This window comes from Ctenocephalides felis, unplaced genomic scaffold (assembly GCF_003426905.1).
Source record: "Ctenocephalides felis isolate EL2017-DRISC unplaced genomic scaffold, ASM342690v1 CF-g0.4_SCAFFOLD_01097, whole genome shotgun sequence".
Lineage (NCBI taxonomy): Eukaryota > Metazoa > Arthropoda > Insecta > Siphonaptera > Pulicidae > Ctenocephalides > Ctenocephalides felis.
Window position 1 is genome coordinate 11,616 of NW_020537251.1, and position 9,926 is coordinate 21,541.

The 9,926-nt window shown below is 30.9% G+C and overlaps 1 long non-coding RNA gene across 1 annotated transcript; it reads left to right on the forward strand.

The window, feature by feature from the left end:
• Nucleotides 1-958: 958 nt before the first annotated feature.
• LOC113365534 lies at nt 959-2,225 on the forward strand. The gene is made up of 3 exons (XR_003366225.1): nt 959-1,190; nt 1,269-1,367; nt 1,453-2,225. It is a non-coding gene; the product is annotated as an uncharacterized LOC113365534 (long non-coding RNA).
• Nucleotides 2,226-9,926: the final 7,701 nt, after the last annotated feature.

A 9,926-nucleotide genomic window follows, 5' to 3' on the forward strand; every position in this document is an offset into this window, starting at 1 on the left:
AATTTTGAATCATTTAATTCGGTTGTTTCATGGTGTCAAATATGATGAAGAAATTTGTTTGAAGTTCGAACTAATTTACTGCCTTTTGCCAAAAACTAATCAGCCCATCTCCCTATCAATAGGAATCGAATGTTTTTTGAACCACTCAAATGGATTGATCTGTGCGCTTGAAAACGTGGTTGAAAAATTGTATCCATACACATACATCTATTTTTTTAAGGCATGCCAAATTGTTCAGAAACCTTCCAAATTTATAGATATGCAAAAAAAATTAATTTCGATCTTTCGACAATTTCAATAACATACCCTTCGCGAAGTTAAGTGAAAAAAAATTAATGATAAAAAACAAGAGTTCAAATAACCTATGTAAGAGTACAAGCTTACTTGTTATAATATGAATACGATCGTATTCGTATTATACAATATTGAATTCGAATTCTTCCTGCTTTCGTTGACAAGGCATGTCAATCAAAATACGTTTGCGATGAGGCGGCAGAAGCGAGTAGCCGAGTAGCGAGTTAGCGACGTCGTTCGTACTCATATCTGTTCGCATCGCGCATAGAATCAGCTGTTCGTCCCAGTGACCTGGAGTTACCCCGCAGCAACAATTTATAATGCAAGCGGCGGCTAGACGAACTTTGTTTACGGCGAAACACTTTCTCGGGCTACGTCGCCGGTGCGGCGATGCGGCGACAACTGCGCCTGCGCACGATGCCACTGTGCATAGACGACGTGATCGTGTGCCTCGCAGGCGTCATTCTTTTTTATTTTAAATACTTGAATAATTGTCATCAATAAATCGTATGGAATTGAAGTGAAATAATATTCGTGGCTTAAGGCTATAGTCATGGCCGGTAATCTCGGAACAAACGTCTGTAACCCGAGTTTAGTTAGAGCCCCTGCCGCCGGTCGCGCTTGTTTTTTTTTTTTTTTTTTTTCACTTTGAAATAGAATTTGACATATGACAGATACTTAAATTAAACATGGCGTCCATTGTAATAAATTTTTCATGGAGAGATAACCTAGACAATATAATAAATGCTTGTTAGAGTAAAAAACAAATAAGCTGTCGAAGTGCATTGTTTAACGATGAAGAAATACCAAGAAAAATGCATGTATTATGTAGTTCCAGCGAGAAACGACGAAGTAAAAGTAAAATAAGTAATAATATTTGCCGGCTTTCAATCTAAGTGAGTACTTTTATTAATATGCATACTTCGAATTACTTTCATTTGATTGTACTATTCTGATATGATTTTTCATTACAGTTTAATAATTCAGAAATAATTGAGACATTTAACTATATCAATACTAGAAATTTTAAGGTTATAAATAGACAGAGAGAATTCCTGTCAGCTCTCTGAAAGGTATGTTATTAAATAACTAAATATAAATTAATCTTGTTCTAATAATGTAGGATCATAACTAATAATTCTACATCGATTTTTTCAGCAGTATAAAAGGAAAATACGTTCAAATGTAAAATGTTTAGACGGTTTACTAAACACATTCACAAGTGTACAAGTATTGATATGAGATGAATGAATACACAGGAAAAAACAATAAGAATGAAGTCTGAAATGTGCTGAAATCTTTGCTGATCTCCCACTAATATTGAACAGTACGACTCGTAATTATATATTAAGTCAGTTTGGAGAACATACTAAAAACACTAATGATATAATCGTAAGTGAAAGGAAATTCTCAATTAATGGTGAAATTCTAGCTAGTGCAAAGGTTAATTTAGGTTTGGCTATGTCACAGGAAAAGTTTTTAAGTATTAATAATTTCATTTTGATATTACAAGAAATATTATTATCTGTGTTGTTTAATGATGATAAAGGGAATCACATTGTATAGATTTTCAGGAACTGTCAAATGACAGGCAAAGTATAATCATGATTAATGATAAAATTCTAAAAAGCAAAGGGATAAAACACCCTTAATGTGCACTTGCTTATTGCATTTGACTATTCTGAAAGAGATGTCAATAGCTTTACTCTAAAATGTCTTATTGTAGATGCTATAAGAAAACTATTAAGTACTGTTATAATAATATCAATGATTGTTGTTTTTCTTTAAGACAATGATAATAATGACATTTTGAACAAACATTTGAATGCACATTAACAATAGCGCAGAAAAGATTCCCAAATAGAGACTGTACATCATAGATATTATGTAACTTAATGTTAATCAAAATAAATATATATGTAAATATATATATATATATATATATATATATATATATATTGGTTATATATTGATCTGAATCAATATCAATCAAAGAATTGTGGTTATATATGTATATGTATATATATAAATAATATATACATTCATGTACATTTCTATTCTTTTTGTGCTCAGCTTGAAAGGCTGATATGCTAAAATGATATTACACACACATATATATATATATATATATATATGTATATATATATATATATATATATATATATATATATTTGTATATATATATATACATTGTGGATAGCGTGTACATTTAAGTACATTTTTATGCTTTTCGCACATAGTTTTTACAGCTTACTACCATCTATTATAATCATATATAATGTTATATATATATATATATATATATATATATATATATATATACATTGTGGATAATGTGTATATTTATGTACATTTTTATGCTATGTGTGCATTGTTTATAAAGAGAACTATGTAGATATAATGTAGAATGTTTTTGTGAAAAATAAATGCTTCAAAATTTTTTTTTTTTTCAATTTTTCTTTTTTTAAATTTTGAATTAAAACGGTCCATATAATTTTGGTTCATTTCTATAGTATTTTTTATACGCACCCGTTCAGGCGACTAGTGCCATCTGTAGCGCGGGGCTTCAACTAACACAGGAATGTGGCAACGAAATATGGCCCGAGAGAGCGATCTATATACTCTTCTTTTATCTATGGCTATAGTGTAGCGAAACTATTTGTGAGTATATAAATACTTGTTGATATGTGTATATCTACTAATGTACATGTAAATATGTGCCAATTGTGTTAAATAAAGTGTATGTTTATGTATCATTCATTGTATTATTCAATTGTGATTTATTTTTAGTGGTTCTTTATTTTCATTTGTGCTTTATTTTTAGGGGCTACTTTAGTGGTTCACGCCCGCATTGTAAATAATATAAATAATTAATTTAAGAAAGCCAATTGTAAAATGAAACTCTACTATGTATTTGTATTTGTATGTACATGAAAATAAAATAAATTCTTAAACTAGTTGGTTTGATATTTAGCCTTGAGGCAAGTTACATGAACTTCCCGATATGTGTAAATAATCTACTTAATCAATAAAAAATAAATTAATTTATGAGTGATTAAAAGTATTCCGAGTGGATTTATTACACATCATTGCAAACGAACGAACGAACACGTTAACTCGGGTTATTTTCTAAAAGCAAATTTTCAAAAATCAATAATTTTTATAATTGAGCCAGTTTTTTGTAGAACTTTAATTGTTTAGTATGTTCATTAAGACCAAGTACTCTACCGTTATACCAAGTAAATCGTCTAATTTTAATTTTAACAAACTCATTTTCTCAAAATTTTATGATTTTTTAAACTTAAACTACTTGTCGTAAGGCCGTAATATTTCAGTAAGTTCTTTAAGACCATGATATATATCGCCAAAAAAAGTTCCATGAAAATCGGCTTACATTTTTTTTTCAACAGTTAATTACAAGAAAACGGCTCGGTACATTTTCACCTAAAACTAATCAGTATCATTCCCCATTAATATCTTTTGAACATTTTTTGATTTTTTTAAATCGATTCGATAGTATGACCTTAAATGTGGACGAAAAGTTTAACACTTTTTTCCAAATTACAAAGAAATGGCTCAGTCGATCGTCGCATAAAACTGAAAAACGATAATCCTCATCGAGATACATCAAATGGTTTTTCAATTTCTGAAATCGGTTCAGGCATTTTGAGCAAACGTTGATGCAAGTTCTAATTTGACAAAAGCCAAAAGACCATAGTAATTTTTGCAAACTAATTTTTAAAGCTAAACGAGTTGTCGTAGGGCCGTAATATTTTAGTATGATCTAGAAGACTATGGTATCTACCGTCAAAAAATAATAATAAAAATCGACGAAAATTTTTTTTTAACAGCTTATTACAAGAAAACGGCCTGGCCGTTTTCTACCAAAAATCTCTACCAAAAACTAATCAGCACGATTCCCAACTAATATCTGTCGAACGGTTTTTGAATTTTCAAAATCGAATTGCGGGCTAAAACGTAGACGAAAATTTTTTACTTTTCACAAATCAATGATTCCCTTTCCCTCCCTTTGTTTATTATTGCTATTACTATTAATCACATTTTTATACATTTTAAACTTTTGCTTCTACACTTGGTGCAGTGCTTCGGTTTTCAGTTCCTGTATTTTCTCTTCTAATGGAAATCAATCAACCAAACCATCAATTCTTCTTTTCTCCAATTCTTTTAGTCCTTCTATTTTACCTTTGACGACGTCGTGTAAGAGGCAGAATGGTTAAGATCCAGTTTTCTTTCCTTGGTCAGCAGTGTCCTTTCTTCGCCCACTCTTCTCAGGACTTCTTCATTTGTTATCTTGTCAGTTCACTTGATTTTCCCCTCCAGCACCACATTTCAAAACTCTCCAGATAGTTCTTGTCGGATTTTCTCAGAGTCCATGTCTCTGATTCGTACAGAGCTATGCTTCAGACATAACACTTTATTAGCCTCTTCCGCAAGTCGAGACTCAGTTTGCTCATCAGCACGGCCCAATATCAGTGCATCAAATTTCCACTTGATATTATAGAACTCAAATATGATCACAAGTAAAAATTGCCTTTTGTGGTCATAGCTGCAACATTCACTGATTATTATTAGACATTAGAGCTAATATAATCGCCACACATAGGAGTTATATTGTTAACCTATGGGTTTATTCTCATGAAAAACTTTATGTTAACTTTGAATAATCTGCTTATAGGAAAATGTAATTCTAAGAAGTTTTTATTTCTGTTGAAACAATAAATAAAAAAAATAATATATATGGACCAAACCATTATTATGGTTTATTTGAAGCTGAAATTTCAATATTGAAAAAAAATTCTTTCATCAAACTACTAGTAGTGTAATTTAAAATTTTTAAAAGCTCAAAAAATTAGATTTTTTTTTTAGAATTAAGATTTTTTTTAAATTTTAAAAACAGGTGAATAATTTGAATATTGTAAAATATTGTCTATTTTAAAAATACTGATAATTTTTGTAAACTTAGACATTTTTTGAAAACTTGGATTTTTTTAAATTTTTTTTTGAAAATTTTGAAAACCGAAATTTATTGAAGGTTTTTGATACATATCGGTTGATTCAAATTACAAAATATGTGATTTTTAACCATCAAATGGCATTTTTAAAAAAAATCATGAGTTTCTAAAATTCCTGGTCCTGCCCTTGCAAAACTTAATCAATTCTTCATTGCGTCAATACAAGAGGAATATTTTTTTAATTATTCCAATCGGATCCTCCGTTGTCTCACAATCTGAATTTTCATTTCTGCACTCTTTGCTCCGTATCTCCGAAGCAGTTGAACCAACTTTTGTCAAAAACTAATCAGCACGTCTCTTTATCCATAGGAATCGAATGCTTTTTTACTTCTAATTATCGAAACGGTAACTTTTAATTACCGAAGCGGTAACGCAGTTTTCTCAAGAGAACGGAGCGTCCGATTTGAATAATTCAAAAAAAATTTTATTTGTATAGACTAAATGAAAACTGTTTAAAATTTTGGAAGAGCAGGTCCAACGACTTTGGAGATATGGAGGAAAAAGTAAAAAAATGAGCCATTTGGCGGTCAAAAATAAACATTAGATATATGCACATCAAATTATCAGATATTTTATAGAGATTTTAACGATAAGTATAAATTTTGTTTACATTCCTATGGGTTCCGTACAAATGTTTACGCGTTAGACGTCGACGCGGCGCTTGCGCGCTTTGATATTTCGTCTTTATGCAGTTAAAGCAGTACGATTGCTTTGAAAAAAAGTTCAGAATTTCCAAAATATTTCAAAATAATGATTTAAGATAGAATGATATGGTTCGAAATTCTATTAAAAGTTTCAAATCATTGATCAACTTTTATTGATTTATATTGATTATTTTTAATTACTCGAATTTTGAATTGCGGTACGGAAGTTCCAGCAATTTGCCTTAAAGCACGATGCCCTAATTGCCTTAGGACGGAATTCCACTTACAGCTAGTTAGTATTGGTTCTGACCACATGTGGTTGTGCGTTGCGTGTTTATCTGTTATCACAGTGCAGCGGTTTTTTTTCTTCTGCCTGCCTACTCGAGTTTCTGTCCCTCTCCATTGCTTATATTATACTGCAAGAGATCAGTTTTCATTCTGTCCCGTTTTCGGTTTAATAAACTTGAATTCTTCAATAATATCTTTATTTCTCTTAACGATTTATTGGATTCTGTTACTTAATACCTATTAGTTCTGAATCATTATAATTCATTTTGTAAGAAAATATAACTTATCATAATTAATTATCATGATAGTTGATGATTAAATTATTTATAAGTCATTTGCCATTTTTGATATAAAGTAAAAGTCTTGTACTAAAACTTATTTCAGTTAAGAATATTAGCTCATTGTATAGCATTTTGTAAGTAGTGTTTATAAACCTAATTATCTACTATCAATCGAACAACCGAGGAATAGAAGTAGTAAACGTGCGATAGTAATTTTTACCACTATGTTTGATTACAACTTCGGCCATCTCGGTATCAAGCAGTATGATACCAGTTTTTCACTTAAGATCATAGATCTAAAATATGACCTCAAGTAAAAATATTCTTTCGGGGGCATTGCTGCAACATACACACATAATTTTGAGAGATAGGGTAGGACGCGGCTTAAGGATCCGCAGGTAAAATGGTCAACTACCGATATCTCACAAACAAGTAAAGTTAAGAATTTAAAAGATGCAAAACCAGCTATTATTTTGATCCTTACGACTTGCGATAGGAAGATAAACGGCAATGTTTGAAAAACCATAATGAATATATTTCTTTTCATTGTTAGTTTTTTGGTTATGAGCACTGTTATTTCGTTTTCTAGACATTAATATAATTAAGTTAATAATATTTAATTGCTGTACAAGATGTGTTACATTAATTTAGAATATATTTTTTTATATAACCTCTATAAAAGCTCACATCTGAGTGGGGCGAAAAGGACCAAATGGACCTTTACCCTGTAAAAGGTGTACACGGTAAAAAATAACAAATAAAAAATATTAAGATGTATAAAACCATCTTACAGGAGATAAATTAAACTAGTTGGTTTGGTATTTAGCCTTGAGGCAAATTACATGAACTTCCCTATATGTGTAAATAATCGACTTGATCAAAAAAATGTGTAAATAATATACTTCATCAATCCTACTTTAAAAAAACACGATAATAATTTTAGCAAAGTTTGACGAATTTTTAAAATTAAACTACTTGTTGTAAGGCCGTAATATTACAGTAAGTTCTATAAGACCATGATGTATATCGCCAAAAAAAGTTCCATGAAAAGCGGCTTAAATTTTTTTTTAACAGTTAATTACAAGAAAACGGCTTGGTAGATTTTCACCTAAAATTAATCAGCATCATTCCCAAATGATATCTTTCGAACAGTTTTTGATTTTTCAAAATCGGTTCGGTAGGATGAGCTTAAATGAGGACGAAAATTTAACACTTTTTTTCAACAGTTAATTACAAGAAAACGGCTCGGTTGATTTTCACCTAAAATTAATCAGCATCATTCCCAAATGATATCTTTCGAACGGTTTTTGATTTTTCAATCGGCTTAAATGTGGACGAAAATTTAACACTTTTTTTCAACAGTTAATTACAAAAAACGGCTCGGTAGATTTTCACCTAAATTTAATCAACATCATTCCCAAATGATATCTTTCGAACGGTTTTTGATTTTTCAAAATCGGTTCGGTAGGATGAGCTTAAATGTGGACGAAAAGTTCAACACTTTTTTTCAAATTACAAAGAAACGGCTTGGCAGATCGTTGCACAAAACTGACAAACGATAGTCCTCACCGAAATACATCAAATGGCTTTTAAATTTCTAAAATGGGTTCAGGCGTTTTTGAGAAAACGTCGATCAAAAGTCTAATTTTGACAAATGCCAAAAAGACCATACTGATTTTTGCAAACTTTGACGAATTTTAAAGCTGAACCAGTTGTCGTAGGGCCGTAATATTTTAGTATGACCTAAAAAACTATGGTATCTATCGTCAAAAAAATAATCATAAAAATCGTCAAAATTTTTTTTTAAAAAACTTTATTACAAGAAAACGGCCCGGCCGATCTTTACCAAAAACTAATCGCACGATTCCCAACCAATATCTATCGAACGGTTTTTGAATTTTCAGAATCGATTCAGAATTGCGGGCTAAAACGTGGACGAAAAATTTTTCACTTTTCTGCAATTTACAAAGAAACGGTCCGGCCGATCGCCGCACAAAGCTCAGAGACGATAGTCCTCATCGAGATACATCAAATGGCTTTTAAATTTTGAAATCGGTCCAACCGTTTGGAGAAAACGTCGATTTACGGCAAAAAATCTGTTCACACACACACACACACACACACACACACACATACTTTTTCCAAATTTGGTCTCATTCGATTCAGAATGGCTCGAAACGTCGAGAAAACATAAAATTAGCGATTCGGATTTTTTGATGAAAACATAAACTTCTCCTTCGGGAAGTTAATGAATAGTTATTTCAACAGCAATGATGAATAGTTCTGAAATACCAGATCAACGTTATATAAAGTGTTATCTCCGTAAAAAATGTACCCATGAAATATATATTTTGCGTTGGTTGAATAATGCAGCTATTATTTGATAAAATACAATTAAAATTACAAATAAGACATAGAACCTTTTTGCCACATGTTGGCTACATTATGCCCCGCTTATGGGGTAAAAAGGATCAGGTGACAAATGTTTGAAGAGCAACAAAAACTCACTTTTCTACTGAAGTTTTCACGAAGTTTTTACTGAACATAGTCAGATAGTGTTTGTTTGATACGTGTTATGTGTTGTGGTTTAAACAGTATAATTGCTTAACGTCAAATGTACCTTTATGCCCCGCACTGTCGCCACCCACAAAGAATGGTTAACTCGATGGGTTGTCCCTCATGAAACGTAAGTTAAGTCTTCAGCAAACAGTTTATAGCATAAGTAGTTTTGATTACTGTTGAAACAAAAAACTACTAATAATCATATATATGTACGATTGATAGCTGTGTTTATTTTATTCGCCTTGCCCATTAACTCTGATCGTTCTAAAACTGTTTATGTTTGTACAGTTTCGTATCATCCATATAAACTAGTTGGTTTGGTATTTAGCCTTGAGGCAAGTTACATGAACTTCCGCGAAATGTGTAAATAATCGACTTAATAAAAAAAGTGTGTAAATAATATACTTCATTAATCCTACTTTAAAAAAAAACGATAATAATTTTAGCAAACTTTGACGAATTTTTAAAATTAAACTACTTGTCGTTAGGCCGTAATATTACAGTAAGTTCTATAAGACCATAATGTATATCGCCAAAAAAATTTACATGAAAATCGGCTTAAATTTTTTTTTCAACAGTTAATTACAAGAAAACGCTCGGTAGATTTTCACCTAAAATTAATCAGTACCATTCCCAACTAATATCTTTCAAACAGTTTTTGATATTTTAAAATCGGTTCGGTAGGATGAGCTTAAATGTCGACGAAAATTTAACACTTTTTTTCAACAGTTAATTAAGAAAACGGCTCGGTAGATTTTCACCTAAAATTAATCATTACCATTCCCAACTATATCTTTCGAACAGTTTTTGATATTTTAAAATCG